Raw genomic sequence first — 16,992 nt, 5'->3', positions numbered from 1 at the left:
AAACAGCAAGTTTCTATCAAAAGTTCAGCAGGTTTCTATCAAAAGTTCATCAGAACAACTGATTATTAATTTAAATGGTAAATAAGCCTGGATACTCATACCATCTGGAGAGTAGTATCTTTTGCTGTGTACATGCTACATGAGAAGTCAGATTACCATGGGAACTATTTCGAGACGATATGAAAACTAGCAGTGTTAAGAATGGTGTGCTGTTCTCTGACATCTGGCCAAGACAGCCTCACACATCCATTTCTACATTATCAACACATCTTCCCCTTAGAATGAAAGTCTTTGCTCTTAGGCCAAGGTGCACTTGCCCTTCTGAATGTCTGAATAGACAAGCTTGATATTTCCCTGTGTAGCTCCATTCTCCTTTTTTAAAGAAAAGCAGTCTCTTTTCCAAGTGAGATTTTCTTTAAATTATAATAATACCTTTACTTTAGGTTATAGTCAAGTCTGAGCTTGTAAGTCTTAAGGTTTACAGTGGTTTGATATATTACCACTCTGATCCCAAATGTGTATAGTTTAAAGCTCAACTCTTCTTTGAAAATCATATTTGTTATTGTCAAGTTCTTGAGATCATGAGTGATAGAACTCAACTTCCCTCCATTTGCCCCCTTAAAAAATTTATCATGTAGTTAAATATTTTATTGAAAGTTGGATATTTAAAGGAAACATCTTATAAAGCCCTGTAATTTATTATCTGGTTTATCTCCAATACCACTCCCTTAAGAATCTTGTATTTAAATTTCCAAGAAGAAGAAAAAGAACAAAGATAATAATATAAAAACTTAATCTAAAGGAATCAGCATTAATATAATATTCTGATGTGTTATATGCTGCTAAAACATTACCAATTTCCTGACAGTATAAGAACAGGAATAAGCTTGCCTAGGCAACCGTTTTATAAATTTCACTTCTAATCTGGGTAATTCATTATGTGCTATGGGATTCAGACAATAGTTTGTACTGTGAATAATGCTGCTGGTTCAGGAAACGTTTTTTTAAATAGTGCCCCAAAGGCTATGCAAATAATATCTGATCAAACTTTAATAATGAATTAATCAATCAATACACACATATATATGTATCATCTAAAGGTAAGAAAAACATTTTTTGACATCAAATTTCAAATGTACAAAGAAAGGTTGAGTTGAAAATGTTGAATCCACACCATAACGAAAAATACATGTGGTTCACTAGTAATGAGAAATGATGTATAAGTTAGCTTTTGCTATTCAACAAATACCTCCAATTCTACTGGCTTGAAACAACAATCACTATTTAGCTCAACATCTGGTCTTTCTAGACTCTCTTATCTCAACTAGAATGGCCTCATTTATTTGTCTGGTTGTTAGAAATTGTCATCTTGGGAGCTTGATTCTTTTCTATCTTTTCTATCTCACCTCTCATCTTTCAGCATATTAGCCAGTGCAGTACAGATGGTGGCCTCAGGTTTCCAAGCTTGCTGGAAGAGAGCAAGCCGCAATGCATAAGCAATGTCAAATCTCAGCTTATGTTACATATCCTAATGTGCCACCAGCCAAAACATACTCAAGGGGGTTGGCAATCGACTCCACCTCTTAATGAGAGGAACTACAAAGTCACAATGCAAAGGAGGATGCAAAAAGATGAGATGGATTTGTAACCATTTTATGATCAATCGCAAATATGTTTTATTTGTTATAGAAAGTTTTCAGAGCACTTCTGTCCAAGGCAGCAGTTCACAAGGCCTAGACACAACATAAAGCAACTAATGACTCTTGCCTGATGCCCAGCCTTCTACACACAATTATATAATGCTCCCATAGGGTTTTAGTTTGTTAACTTGGAAAGTACTCATATATCCTGCTGGAATAATTCTCCCAGCAGCTATAACTTGGGTTAAAATCTGTCTGTTTGCTGCCTGTGCGGTATTTTTGCTCTTTATGTATTTTACTTGCTGACATGTTCACGATGGCAGAATGATACTGGCAATTTTAATCTATAATTACCCCTCGTTATCCAATTGCTTTTTAGACATTTTAGAAGTTAGCCTTGAGCAGCTGCAATGTAAGCTCATTCCTACAAGAAACTTGATCTATCTGCTAGCTCTTTCCCTGTATGGCTTCCATTGCTTCATTTTCAGCCATCAGAATTGTTAAATAAACTGTAGTTACTGACCCTTTTAAAAAGCTCATCCATTGCCTGGCTGCACATTCGTGCCACTCAGAGACATTTAGGGCTGTAACTCCTACATCCCTTGCAGGAAAAAGAAGGACAATTATAAATGGGGAGGAAATTAGAGTAAGTGATTTGTGGCTGGAGAATAAAGAGTTTCAGTTAGTATTCCAGTCAAATATCAAGAACTCCCAAGCAAGTCGGTCACTGTAATGCTTTTAAAATGATGCTTACTATTAACGTCTTGCCTTTCTTATTCCATACTCATTTTAGCAAATACTTTTTATAAGAATTTTTATTCTTTATTTATTTTTTCCTTAGGCCTGAGCCCAATAAGCTGCAGCAGGATTTATGCCAGATAATTTCATTTCCTGTCCTAACTTATGTTAAAGAATGAGAATACCATTAGAAAGAGGAAGTTCTGTGGTATCTGGTACTTCTTATTAATTAAAGTAGAAGCTCTGCTAGTCTTTGACATCTGACTTTTTCATGCTCTGTGAAGTGATATGTGATATGAAAAGTGGGATATAGTGAAGGGTGTTAATTAAAAGAATCTGCAAAGTAAAATATAGGTTATTCATCCCAATTGAGAGAGAACGTCAAAAGAAATTTTTAAAGCATCAAATACAGTAGGTGCTTAACAATTACTTGTTACATTAAGTTATCCTAGTGGATTCTTGAAGTCAGCCAAGCACTTCTTTCCCAAGAGCTTTCTCTTCCCTAGCACATGGCAAATATGTAGGGTGACCCTATATTTTATTGTTCAACCTCAACATTTTTGAGAATGTAAGAGGTGTTATTAATGACCATCACAATTCTCTACATGCTGGCTTCTGACGTAAGGTAGATCAAAAAGTTCCTTTGCCAATTTTGGGCAGAAAGAGTTAGAAGGCAATTGCTCTCTGGTGGTTAAAGATATAAAATGTAGCCACGTCAGCTCTCTTACAAGGACAAGGCAGCTTCAAGCAAATGAAAATGAAGCCATTATAGGAAAGATAAAACAGACAAGCAAAAATCAGACTATAGCAGAGATGAGCAGACTGAGAATGAGCCACGGCTTGTTGCTCTTAAAGCCCAAAAGGATGATGGCTCTTTCCATGGTTTTGTTTTGTAGATCTCTATTTGATTCCTGTTATCTTTTTTTCTATGTAGTTTGAGATTAGTTTCTGTCATTTGCAATCAAAATAATCCAAATGAAAATACAATTGAACGATTTCTGTACCAGACAACATATTTTCTTTTTAAATCATCCCGTAAGAAGCATTCAAAATAAGAATTAGAAACCCCTACACACTGAAGGGAAAACAAAGATCTGGAGTTATTAGTTTATCTAATACTGTATCATGATTAATTAATTATCAAATATTTCAATCCTTCTTTTGTGGTCTTATGCCCCCTGAACTCTTACTTATAATAAAGTTAATTTTTTTCATAACCATTTTTCTGTGTACTCCAGGGGATGCAAAATATGGTTTTAAAGTGTGATCTTTTTCAGAAAAATGTTGGGCCATTTCATACCCAATGCCTACTTTAGTCCAAGAATTGAAAGCCAGTGTCATGAATTCTTACTTTTTCCCAATGGAAGTAGAGTCGATAATAAGTCACTGCTTATGGTATCAAGTTCATAGTTACTCAAGAGATTTTAACAGTATAATTATTTATTGAATCAAACTCTAATTCATTTTTTGTTCACTCTGAAAATTAATTTTGCTGGCAGAGAGTATTTCTGATCATTGCTCTGTCACGTATGCCAGGAAGGTGTTAAATTGGAAACACCAAACACAGAAAACAAATTATGTTTTGAAACCCAAAAGGGAAAGTTGACAAAATCAATAACATTTGAAACTAGATATAAGTACCCAGGAAAATAGCATCTGTGGGGATTAAAGTAGGAGGATTAAGGGAAATATATCCCCCAAAGGTTGTGTGCTTTGTGGCTTGTCTTAATAAAAATACTAAGTCAATATAGGGATTAATACACTTAAGGCAGGGAAAAGTTCCAATCACTTCAAAGTCATATCTTCGAACTACTCAGTTTTCATGGATATTCTTGTAATAGGACAAAATATAAAACTATATTGAAGATTTGATGTGGAAGACAATGCTATCCTGGTAATTTGAAACAAACATCTTCTTTAATTTTGAGCAATTGACTATACAGGAATAACAGACCTACAGGTTGCACTTCCAAAAGCGTTTCATGGTAGAGAACATAATTTTTATCCATATAACCAAAATTATTGTCAGTTATAATTGGAGTTGAACCACTGATTCATTCTTATGACCAAGATTTACCATTAAAATGGGGACATAATCAGGGCAAAGATGATGTTTTATTTATATATGTATTCCCAGACTTCACTAGAACCTCGGAAATAGATTATGCTTAGTGAATATTCAGGAATGAATACTGTTGTAAGCTTTATGCTGTATTATGTATGTGACTTAAGATCAACATGTATTTCATATTAATTTTAAATGTAATACCAGAATATTGTAGTGAGTAAAGCAGTGCTTTTCAATTTTGACTGTGCATTAAAATTACTTAGGAAATTTTAAAAATTTGTATAATATACCATTGACCAGGACCTACTTTGAGAGGTTCTGATTTATTCAATAGTTGTCAGGGATGGAGCAATGCATTGGTATTTTATAAGCTTTCTGGGTATTTCTATTTTCTATCCAGCATTGAGAACCACCAGTTAAGAGCTTGAGTTTTCAAAGCAAATAGATCTGTGCTCATTTTCCCAATTACACCTTTTACTTACTGTATGTTTTTCAGAAGTCACTTGAGCTTTCTAACTTCATCAGTCATAATACGGAATAATAATGTATTAAATACAAAAAATTATTGAAGTGCCTCTGTTGCTATTATTATTGCCATTAGTATTGACAATATTATTATCGATATAAGAATATTCTTCTTCATTTACATGGCTGTCTCAGGTCTCAACTCAAAGGTCTCCTCATAAAGGTTTCGCTAAAAACCTCAATCTCTCTCTAGTTCAGGTAAATAATTGCTTATCACACTATTTATTTAATTTTTAATGCTTATTAAAACTTTTTAAAACGTGTGCTTGCTCTCTCTCTTAGACTATATAAGCATCGGGAAAGCAGAAACTGTTGTCTCTCTTATTGACTCTGAGTCCTCAACTCCTAGAACAGCGCCTGGTACACTGCAGATGCTGAGTAAATATTTATTGAACATTGAAGTTAGCAAGGTTACATCTACAGTTTCCATAGCTTGACCTGAGAGGAAAGGAGTCCCAATGTTAGTGCGAGGTAGATATATCTAAATTCCTTTGATTGCTAGTCTTTATAGCTGCTGATAGAGCAGCTGAACGATCAACCAGAATTATTCTGCATAGATTGCAACTTGTCAGTATCAAGGAGGTTGGGGGGCGGGAATCACAGAGAAATCACACTCTAATAAATTGGGCGTAACACCTCCTTAAGATTTGATTTTCATTATGACTCATCATGACAGGTTGGATGTGATGTCAAGCAATTTAAAGGAAAGAACTAGATTCCACATCTTTCCTCTATCCTTATTTAGAATCTCCCCTCTCTGGTAAGCAATATGATTACATTAGGTTTCATTAGGAAGCCAAATTGCCTAGAGACTGGGATTTCCAGAGCATTATGAAGACAAGAGTTCTCAAGATAAACGTGCGATCTGCAGGAAAAAAAAACTGCCATGGCGGAGTAGTGGCTTGTCTGGAAAATCGATGAGATGCTGGTGAAGTGCATATACTTGGAACATTTTATCTGAATAACTAAAATATCATGAAGAATGGAGCAGATGAATTTGCTTAATGTTGCATTCCACCTCAAATATTTTATTGAAATTTTGCTCCCAAATCTGTAAAAGTACACTTTTTTGACTAGAAAATTATATGGTAAGGACAATTATATGATTTAGATATTCATCTCTTGCTTTAGAAAGCAAAACTGTCATTTAATGAAAACAAATAATAATCATGTAGTTTTTGTTTATTGAATATTTGAAGCAAGTTCAACAGAGCAACAATATAAAAGAAAGAATCTAAGTGTAACATTGAATAAAAGTGAAAGTTTCATAAAAAAGAACTACAGTTTCTACAAAGACAGGATGAGTAATTTCAAGACACGGATTGGGAGAATAGTTAATGCCTATACTCTTGATGATAACAAACACCAAATATGCTTAAGAAAAGGTGTTTTTCTTATTTATTTATATCTATGAAGAAATAATATGATGAGGGAAAATAAAGTACTATGGTAACATATTTGTCCATAAAACTTCCCCATTTCAGGGACAGAAATTGCATTATATAATTTAGTGAATCACTCTTGAGGAAACACTGTGAAAAGAAACACACTCCCCACATATCAAATCTCATAACTGATTTAAAAGCACCACATTTTCCTGTTAAAATCTAATTCTGATGCTTGTGTCTTGAAATTTTATGACTACCTCAACTCTCTTGTTGTGTATATTTCTCTCACACTAATTGTCAGTAACTTCCTGTAACATAGTATGGGAAGTTGTGAACCAAATAAATTACTGTACAGAAAAGAACAGGGGAGGAGAACAGGGAAGGGGAAGAAAGAAAAAGCCCATTACTTTTCAATAAGTCAAAAATTTCAAAAAGAAAATCACTTGGATTATTTGATCATTTACTTTTTGTAATGAAAAAGTTTTCCTTTCTCATTATTAAAAAATACAGAGATTTGAAGGATAAAGAAAAGTTTAAGTAAGAAAATCAAATTTATACTTAATCTAACAACAGATGGCTTATGATAATATTTGGCTGAATTTATGCTTTCTTATATATTTTAACTTAATATTGTGCTGTAAATATTCTCTATGACATTAAGTAACATTTAAAAATGAATTTAATTGGTGGTCAATTTTCCATTTTATATAATTTTTAAATTTATTTATTTAGCCTGCTTTTAGTAATCCCAATATGTCCTTGGTGTTTCATTTTTATATATAACACTGTGATGAAAATCTTTGCACATATTCTTTTGCAGCAAGGGGTTATTTATATGTTAGTTTATATGAGGGCATGAATTCGTTTCTAGCAAATGTGTCTATCAAGAAAGGACAATTAATTGATTTACATATTAACATCTTTCTGAGAAAAGTGGGCTTTTGCTTTCCCTCAAAAAAGAACATCTTGAGTAAGAAAATAAAAATTATACTTAATTCTCCCACTCAGAGATAACTAATGTTAGTAATTGGATTTTTTTTTTTTTTTTTTTTTGTGCGCACCACACGACATGCAGAACTTCCCTGACCAGGGATCAACCCGTGCCACCTGCAGTGGAAGCACAGGAGTCTTAACCACTGGACCACCAGGGAAGTCCATGGATGTGTTTCTATGTACAAATAATTTTTTACTCAACCCCCAAAATTGAATATTAAAATGGTATCAAGTAGACTCCAGAAATAGAATTTAATGTTTTCTATACCATTATTTTGAGCATCATGGCCTCTGCTCTGAGTAAGTAGGATGTCTAAAAATGATCCTGTCTGTAGCTACATGGATACGATTGGTGCAACGCTTCAGTCCTTTCTCTTTGTTCCAACTGTATTTTTCACCCTAATTTATTCATGTGTTTATCTTTCTCACTACACTGTAGGATTTCTGAGTGGGGTTACTATGGTTTACTCATTATACTGTCCCAGCAAGTAAGTGTGTCTTGAATTAAAAAATAATAATAACCCAAACATTTTATTCTTCATTCATATTTAAGTCCAGTAGTCAATTGATATGATTAGTTTGTCAAAAATTACTGTATAATATGAATAGATTAATTTGATATTAGGTTAGTACAGTGAAATAAACTATAGAAAAAAACCAAATTGGTATCTAAAAAAACTGAAATGATTTATGAAAACCTTCAAGCCCAGCGTATTTAAATTCTTAAAGAAAATCTTTGAACACAGTAGCTTCTCTCATTACAACTTCATATAAATAAAGTAAAATAGAAGTTGAAACCTTATATTATATGTCTAAATTCTGTATTTAAGGCAGTGAAAATAAAGGCTTAAAAAGGGCCAGTGAAACAAATAGCTGATATGATGGATGCTTACGTTTCAGAACCATCTCTGAAGGACTCTACTTTCTCAGGTTCCTGATCTAGAACTCTGAAAGAACCTATGAAGATACCTCCCATCTAGGTTGCACAGTTGCAATCACAGAGAGGATTGGAAGAATACAAAGGAGACTTATCAAGTCATTTCATAGCTCTACCAGTCTCTTATTCCGATGTACTGTATTAAATTATGTACCTGCCAAAAATATTTTCCTGGACTTTCAGAAACTGTAAATAAGGTATCAAAATAAAAAAGAAATAGATAAAAAATACTATATAAGTAAGACAACATCTCTTTATTATGACCATGACAAATTTTCCAGGCATTTATCTTTATCTAAATAATAAAAATGCTTAAAAATATTCAGTGTGAACTTAGAGACACTAAAGAGCAGAAAATCTACTTACTGCTGAGCCATATCCAAAAGACAATCTGGATAGATTATCCCAGGCTTATGCTTGCCTAGATTTGATTATTGACAATGAAATAAAGAGTATGGGAAGAACTGTAGCTGAGGGAGAACAGGACTGTCATTTGCTCTCTAAGAGCATGTTCATGATCATGGTACCTTTTCAGAGAAATTGTGGTACCTTTTAAAGGAAATATGTTGACATGAAAGCACAGACTTCAAATTATACTCAGTATGTTCCACACTTTGATGTTAGAAACTGTGCCTTCCCATGGAATAAACTAATCCACATTAAAACTACAAAGCTGTATTAAGGCTATATTTTCTGTTGAATATGTGAATGTGTCAATAGTTCAGGAACTTTGACTTCCTGCTCAACAATTTCAAGGCTCTATAACAGAATTATTAAAACTGTGGTGCTCACAGCTCTGCTCAGAGGAAGTTTGGTTCTTTTTGGTGAATTGCAGAAAGGCACTAAATTTCAAAAAAAATCATAACTACTATAAGCCTATCACAATGCCAGCCTTGAGTGTCCAGAACATGGACATGGCAATGAGAGCCCTACAGTAAAGGAAAATGGTTTACTAAGACCCAAGCTTGGTCTTTCAGGAGTTTCATCCCTACATGTATTAATAGCTATATAATATGTGGGAGTCCTGATTATAGAGTTGGTTATAGCTCTTTCAAGGTGATATATTAGCTTCATAGATTCTAAATCCATTTGTATGCTTGTCGGGAACCAGCTGCAAGTTGACACAGTCCTTGCAGCTTAAAGCATGGCAGAGTCCTGCTTAATTCTTGACAGGACCCGAAAGAGTTATTAGAGAAGATATGAGTCTTGGCCCGTGAGGTTGCTTGTGATTTCTCTAACAATAGTTTGTACTCAGCATGCTTCAGTAGTCACAGTCTGTTCTCACGCATGTTTATATCCTGGTTTGCAGAATGTTTTGTACTATAATTTCAACATTAAGGAACTACTGTCTGATGATTCGGTTTGGTGATTTTAACAAAAACATGTATTGTCTACTGCAATATATAAAAACAAGTTTGACGAGAAATAAAGTGTGTGTGCTTGTACACCACCCTCCTGACCCCATCTCTTCTAATCCCCTCACCTGCTCTCAGGACTTGTTCCTCAGTCTAACAGCGACTGACATATGCTCATATTTGTGATGTAATATATGGCTCACAAATAACTCATTAAACTTCCTACCCTTAAGAAAATGGTGCAAGATTACACCATGTACCCTATCATTGACACTGTTATGAGACCAAAGGGAGAAGGGAGAAATTATCATAGTGGCAAAACTGGGACATAACCCAGTATTTATTAACACTCTTTCCTAGAACACAAAAAGTTGCCAATTAAATGATAAGGTTGCTGGCATATCAATAACTGAGGTATCATGTCTAGGATTAAAACGAGAATGATAATCCCCCCAGATGAGCTAAATTCCAAATTATCTAAACGTGGATATATAATCAATTCCCTTTCCCTCTCTCTCCCTCTCCCTCTCTCTGAGTCTCCCCCCTCCCCCGTGCAATAATCTATAAGTAATTCTTTGAAAAGTATAATTGAACCAAAATAATAGTTAAGTAGAAGCCTCAACAAGACCTGATAGTCATCAGATAGCATAGGCATAGCAAAAGATTCATTAACAGAGAAGGGCAGGGGCAGGATGCTTCTCAAAATATGAGTCTGATTTACTGATGTGCTTCTGACAAATGACCATTTTGAGTTTGCCTCTGTGAGCTGATCGAAATGATCTTCACACTGAGCTACACGCTAATGTTCTGCACAAGACCTCATTGGTAAGTAGAATAAATAAGCCCCTTCCATTATATAATGAGTGTAAATGTGAAATTTCCAAGTAAATATTTCCTCAAATTAGAGTATGCTGTATTTCAAAAGGATGACTTTTGAAATTTTCCATTTGCGATGTCATTTTTTGAGGGACACAGGAGTCACTTCTTCTATGGTGCCTAATTTAGTAATCAAGTTAGAGCCATGAGCGTCCTAGACTGAGCTCAAAAAGTTAGTGACTTCTTAACCCACTTATTCTCTAAAAGTTATGGGGATGGCAAAAGAATAGAGAGTTTGGTGGAAGGTTCGCATTACACAAAACATTTCCTCAAGAACAGGTGAACACTTTAAAATAAAAGAAAGAAGAGAAATCCTACACAGGGCCCCCAATCTTTTAATCTGGATTGTACCTTTAGAAAAACTCATCTCTATCTCCAAAAGATGGAAATTATGGTTTCAAGGCTAGTGACTCTCATTTCAAGGGAAGAAACATGGAGCCTTCGACTGGATGAAAGTTACAGAAGAGGGTAAAGTCACAGAGAAAGTCTGAGGAAACAGAAATAGTGACAGCTTTTCATTAACAAGTCTATCTCTGTGTATAATGGTGTCCTTGAGACTCCTTGGGAATCAACATATCTAAGACTTTCACTATATTCAGACACCACTATGAAATCAATTTGTCATCTTCAGTACATTAAGTAAAGAAAAAGAATGGATCAATTGCCCTGAGTCAAAACAAACTTCGAAAGTTGTGGAGAAGATCAAGCAAACACTAAATTTATGATACAAATATGAAAGTAGGAAGCAGAGTTTGAGCTCTTGTAACAACTTAAAATTATAGTTTAGTAACTATCTACAAAAATCACATTTGAGAAGGTAATTTTCTCCTTCCTTGAAACTGGAGCTCGAGTTGAATCTTGGCCAGGCTGCTTCCCAGGACCATTGTCAGTAGCATGACCTTAACGAAGTTCAAAATATTTTTCATACATTGGATGAGAAAGGAGACAATTCCAAGTGGAACTAGCCATCAAATATATATCTACACTTGGAATTGATTGAAAATTAGCCCAACATACCACAAATTAAATGGGACATGGGATGTCTTCAGACATTAATCTATTTCTCACTCTTTCTAGACCACAGTTCTTTAGGCATTATAAGCTAAATCAAATAGAATACAAAAAATGAGATATTTTATTGAAAGTTATTATGTACAGTGGAGGGAAAATGTGAAATTTTTCTGTAAATATTATTGGATAATTAACAGCCAAACTTTGGCCTCATGAAACAAGCTGTTGCACAACTTGAAAAATCACAATGCAAGCTGTCTTATCAGAGCCTGTTAGGAGTTCATTCCTGCATGGGGGGGAGCTCGCATTTCAGAACCTAATTTATACATTCATTTTGGTACCATCTGGTTCACTTACTTTTTTTGAATAACATCGACCACCGGTAAAAAGTCGAAGCCTCTTCCTCACCGGGGGGAAGAGGAAGAGAAAATCACCACACGTGGTGGAGGCGGGTGCAATTTGAATCTTCATTAGTGAAAACATTTTTACTCCAAATTCTGTTTTAAGACTCATATATTAATAGTCTCTAACCAAATGCTGAATTATGCTGATCTCTCATTCCTAGAAGAAATATGACAGGGTAGAAAACACAAAAATATGCAAAAGGGGAAAATGGGAACTGCATATCCTATTAGAAGAGACAAGTAGCTGGTGCCCCAGTGCCTACAAGGCACAAACAGGAAGAAGCCTGCCCTCAGAGGTATGACACAGAAGACTTCACATACAAGTGATCTGCATAGAAATAAAATGCTGAGAGATTTAAAGTACTTTAACCTCCAGTTCTGGCAAAATGGATAACCAAGAATATGTGAATTTTTTTCTAATTAAATAGTAATAAATGTTAGGTATGATAAAGGTGAAAGAACTGGACTCACAGAAACTAAAGTAAATTCACATATGAGAAATAAAATGTCTTTAGCATGTAAACTAATGCTGGTAGAGCACTGAAAGTGGAATCATTGAATCTGATAATGGTGAGGGCCTTGGGTATTGAAGATGAGGGACTGGAGATAAAACTAGGTCCTATAAGTACTATGAGACTTGAAGTTGGAACTGAGATTTTCAGAGACTATAAAAGGGAGAACCAAATTATTCCTGGCTACTAGCACAGGGATATGAAAAGCAGAATTGTCTGTGCTTGGACTTTGGGGAAAGACTAAATATCACCTCTGATATATCAGAATCTTGAGTCTGTGCTTTTCATCTATTTATAGTTTGAAATTGTATACGCTGCAGGGTATGTAACTTGAGAAATTAACATTAAAAACACTGGCATGTCTTCAAGGAGAAAACACAAAATGCTATGGACAGACAATCTGACAACTCAGGCAGCATTGGCGGAATACAGACCTAAGAAATATCTCCACTGAAGATGGGCTCAGAAAAAAAACCTTAAAATTCATGAGGAAATATTTAACCATGAGTGACAATCAGTAAGTATTTTGAACAGGATAACCACACTTTAATTACTTGAGATAGTAGAATACCTTATTTGAAAAAGAAAGTAAAATAAACATGTTTACAATAATAAAAGATATAAATACAAAGAAAACCAAAGTGAAAGATCAAAGTTTATGAAAGAAATAATTGTCAAATTTGAAAATAATAAGCAAATGGAATGTCTAGATATAAAACATATATATACTCATTAATTAAGAAACTAATGGACAGAGCAAATATTAGATTTAACAAAGCTAAATACAAAATTCATAAACTGAAAGACAATTTGAAGGTATGTCAAAAGGTAGAGCTGAGAAAGATGCAGAGTTACAAAACTTGAATGCAAGATTAAGACATATTCAAAATAGATCTAAAATAATTTGGGGTAGAAAGAATAAAGAGGAAAAGAAGTACTATTCAGTATGATAATGACAGGAATACATTTTAAAAAATGGTTCAAGAAGCACAAAATGAAGGAGATGATAAGCTAAAATAAACACAAATGCAATTATACCACAGTGAAACTGTATCCCTCACCCCCTCCTTCAAAAAAAAAAAAAAAAACACAGAGAAAAATCTAAAATTCATCAGGGAAAAAGATATATACAAAGAAAGAACATTTTTTCACATCAGGATCGATAAAAGCCAAAGGATATTACCTTCCAAGTGCTGTGTGAAAATAGCTTATGGTGAATAACGGTTGACCCAGATAATTACCAGTTTAAGATTAAGGAATTAGGAAACAAATTTCCATACAAAAGATTGAGGCAGCTTAGATCTGTACAGTATTATAAAATAACAAATTAGTTACTTCATTAAAATGTGAATTGAACCCAGTAGAAAAGATAATAGCCAAGCAAAAAGTAAACGAATTTTAAAATATTTTGATAACTTAAACCAATGTTTAATCAAAATAGCAAACTTTATATCAAAGTGGAACTCAAAAGACAGCAATATCATGTAAGATGAATGGAATGAATGCTCAGAACTGAGGCAATATTTTTAACAATTTCAATTAAATAGACAATTATCCCTTAAAATGTAAAAAAGTACTAAAATAAACAAAATTGATCAATAATTGCCAAAAATATTAATTCCATTTTTTAACATACCTCCAAGGGATAACCAGAGGCAAATTATAACAAATGTACAAGAGGAAAAAATAATACTTGAAAAAGATCATAGAAGATAAAAAGAGCTGCAGCTACCAACAGGCATACATCCAAAATTTTAAAGCAATATATTCACATAAAAATCTAACAATGTATTAGAAATTAAATCATGCTATGTAAGGCTTGTTCTAAGAGTGCTAGCATGGTTTAACACTAAATTTGCTACTCAAGTAATTTACTGTGTTAACACATTAAAAGGCCAAAACACTGAATACAGCAAATATGTATGGAAACTTCCTGTGGCTGTTCTCAGTCACTAGGAAAGACCAGTGACCAAAACAAACAAAATCTGCATGTGTAATGCTTTCGTTTTACTGGAGGAGACAGACAATGATAAGTCAAGCAAATGAATAAATTCAACATTATGTTAAATAGAAGAAAATGATAAACATGAAATGTGTGTGTTTAGAAGTAGATGGGGATAAAACCAAAAACACACATGCAAAATCATTGCAGGGCAAACTAAAAGATTACTAAAAAGATACAGAAGATTGAAATATTTAGAAAAAATTGCCTGTGTTGGAAATTTCAATATTGTAAGGATGTAAATTTCCATAGTTAATCTATAAATCAATGCAAAAATTTTTCTGACAGCATTTTTCCTAGAATTTGTTTATTTGTAAAATCATAATTAAATATCAATTGGTAAGAATAAAGGAAAGTATTTTGAAGAAGGAAATTTATGAAGGGTATAAGGAACTTACTCCCCTTATTATCAGTGCTTAATATAAAACTCTGGTAGTTATCACAGTGTATCAAAGGAACAAGATGAAAAGCCCATAAAAGTCACATCCATAAATGGACACTTGGCATGTGACACAGGTATATTACAAATTTGTGTGCATAAATAGTCCACGAATGTGGACATGCAATGTGTATAAACAGGGGAGACATGATCCCTGAACTAACAGAGATTACACTTATGTTTAACTTTTTAATAAAGGCTACACTGTTTCCAAAATATGAGTTCCAGTTCTGCCACTTTCTTGCCAAAATCTTAGATGTTCTAATAGGTGTGTAGCAGTGTCTCATTTGTGGCTCTTATTTGTATTTCTAATTACTAAAGACATTGCCTTTTCATTTGCTTATTTGACATCCATATATCTTCTGTGATGAGGTGTCTGTTAAACTGTTGCTCCTTTTTAAAGCAGAATTTTAAAAATATTGATTTTTGAGAGTTCATTTTATATTCTGCAGAAAATTTCCTTATCAGATATGTACTTTGCAAATATTTTTCTCCCAGACTGTGGCTTATCTTAGCAACATTTTAGCACTCTTTTTTGAAGAGTAGAAGGTTTCATTTTAATGAACTCCACTTTGTCAAAATATTTTTTTCATGGGTCAGGATTTTGATGTTACATATGAAAAAATTTGAAATCTTTCAATATCACAAAGGCTTACCTTATGTTTCCTTCTAGAAGTTGTCTAGTTTTACTTTAAGTCTATCATGCTTTTTGAGTTTTTTTTTTAAATAAAGTACGAGGTATGTTATACTTTTCTTTTTTTTCTATGAACCTCCAATTTTTTCAGTACTATTTGCTGAAAAGACTTTTTTTTTTCATTGAAATGAATTTGAAAATTTGGTAAATATAAGTGGATTATATATGTGTTGGTTTATTGTTGGTCTCTGTTCAGCTCATTGATTGATGTTTCTATCTTTGGCCATTTTTAGTTCTGGGAATTAATTATTCATATCTGTTCATTTAAAAATTTTTGATGATAATTTCCTTATGTTTTACAGTCTTTTTATAAATTAAGAACTTAACATTTCCTTTATTTGTTGAAAATGTTTTTGATTATTTTCATTGACATACAATGAACATAGAATAAAATGGACGTATTTAAATTATACAATTTTATGTGCTGACATACATGCATACCCACGAAACCATCACACCAGTCAATAAAGAACATGCTTCTTCATCCAGCTCCTCCATACACCTTTCCCCTACTGAATCCCTCCTTATTAATTCCAGAATGTTTTATTTTTTATTTTTGTAGATTCCATGAAATTTTCTACAGTTTTTTTTTTTTTTTTCCCTTTCTGGATGCTTCTTCTTTTTCTTGCTTGATTTTACTGGCTAGAACCTGCAGTACACGGTTGAGCGGAAAAGGTAAGAACAGACGTCCTTGACTTGCCACCAGTCTTCAGAGGGAAACATTCATTCTTTCACCATTAAGTATGAAGTTAGCTGCAGGTTTTTATAGACGACCTTTAGCGGGTTTAGCAAGTTCTCTTCTATTCCTGGTTTGATAATAGTTTTTGTCTGAAATCAAAATTGAATTTTTGTGCCCTGTCTTTTTAGTGTCTATTTAGATGGTCATGTGTTTTGCTGTTGTTGTTGATGATATTGTTACTATGGTAATTTACACTGATTGATTTTTGCATGTTAAATCATATTGTATTTGTGATGCTAACTTCACTTTTTCATGATGCATTATCATTTTTATATATTATTGGATTCTATTTGCTAAAATTTGGTTTAGAGGTTTTGCATCTAGGTTTGTTAGAAATTTCGATTATATTTTTCTTTCCTAGTAATGTCTTTATTTGGTTTTGGTATCAGAATATCAGGTAATAATGGAATGAGTTGGGAAGTATTCCTCTCTCTTAATTCCTGGACAAGTTTGTGTGGAATTGGCATTATTTCTTCCTTAAATCTTTGGTAGAATTCACCAATGAAGCCATTTTAGCCCAGAATATGGGAATGTTTTTAACCATAAATTCAATATATTTGATAGTATTAGGCTATTCATTTCATCTATTTCACTTTTTAAAACAGTGTTATTGAAATATAATTTCCATACCTTCAAATTTACCTATTCTAAATGTACAGTTCAATGTTCTT

This window comes from Balaenoptera physalus (genome assembly GCF_965194825.1).
Source record: "Balaenoptera physalus genome assembly, chromosome: 18".
Taxonomy (NCBI): domain Eukaryota; kingdom Metazoa; phylum Chordata; class Mammalia; order Artiodactyla; family Balaenopteridae; genus Balaenoptera; species Balaenoptera physalus.
This window is presented reverse-complemented; position numbering follows the sequence as displayed.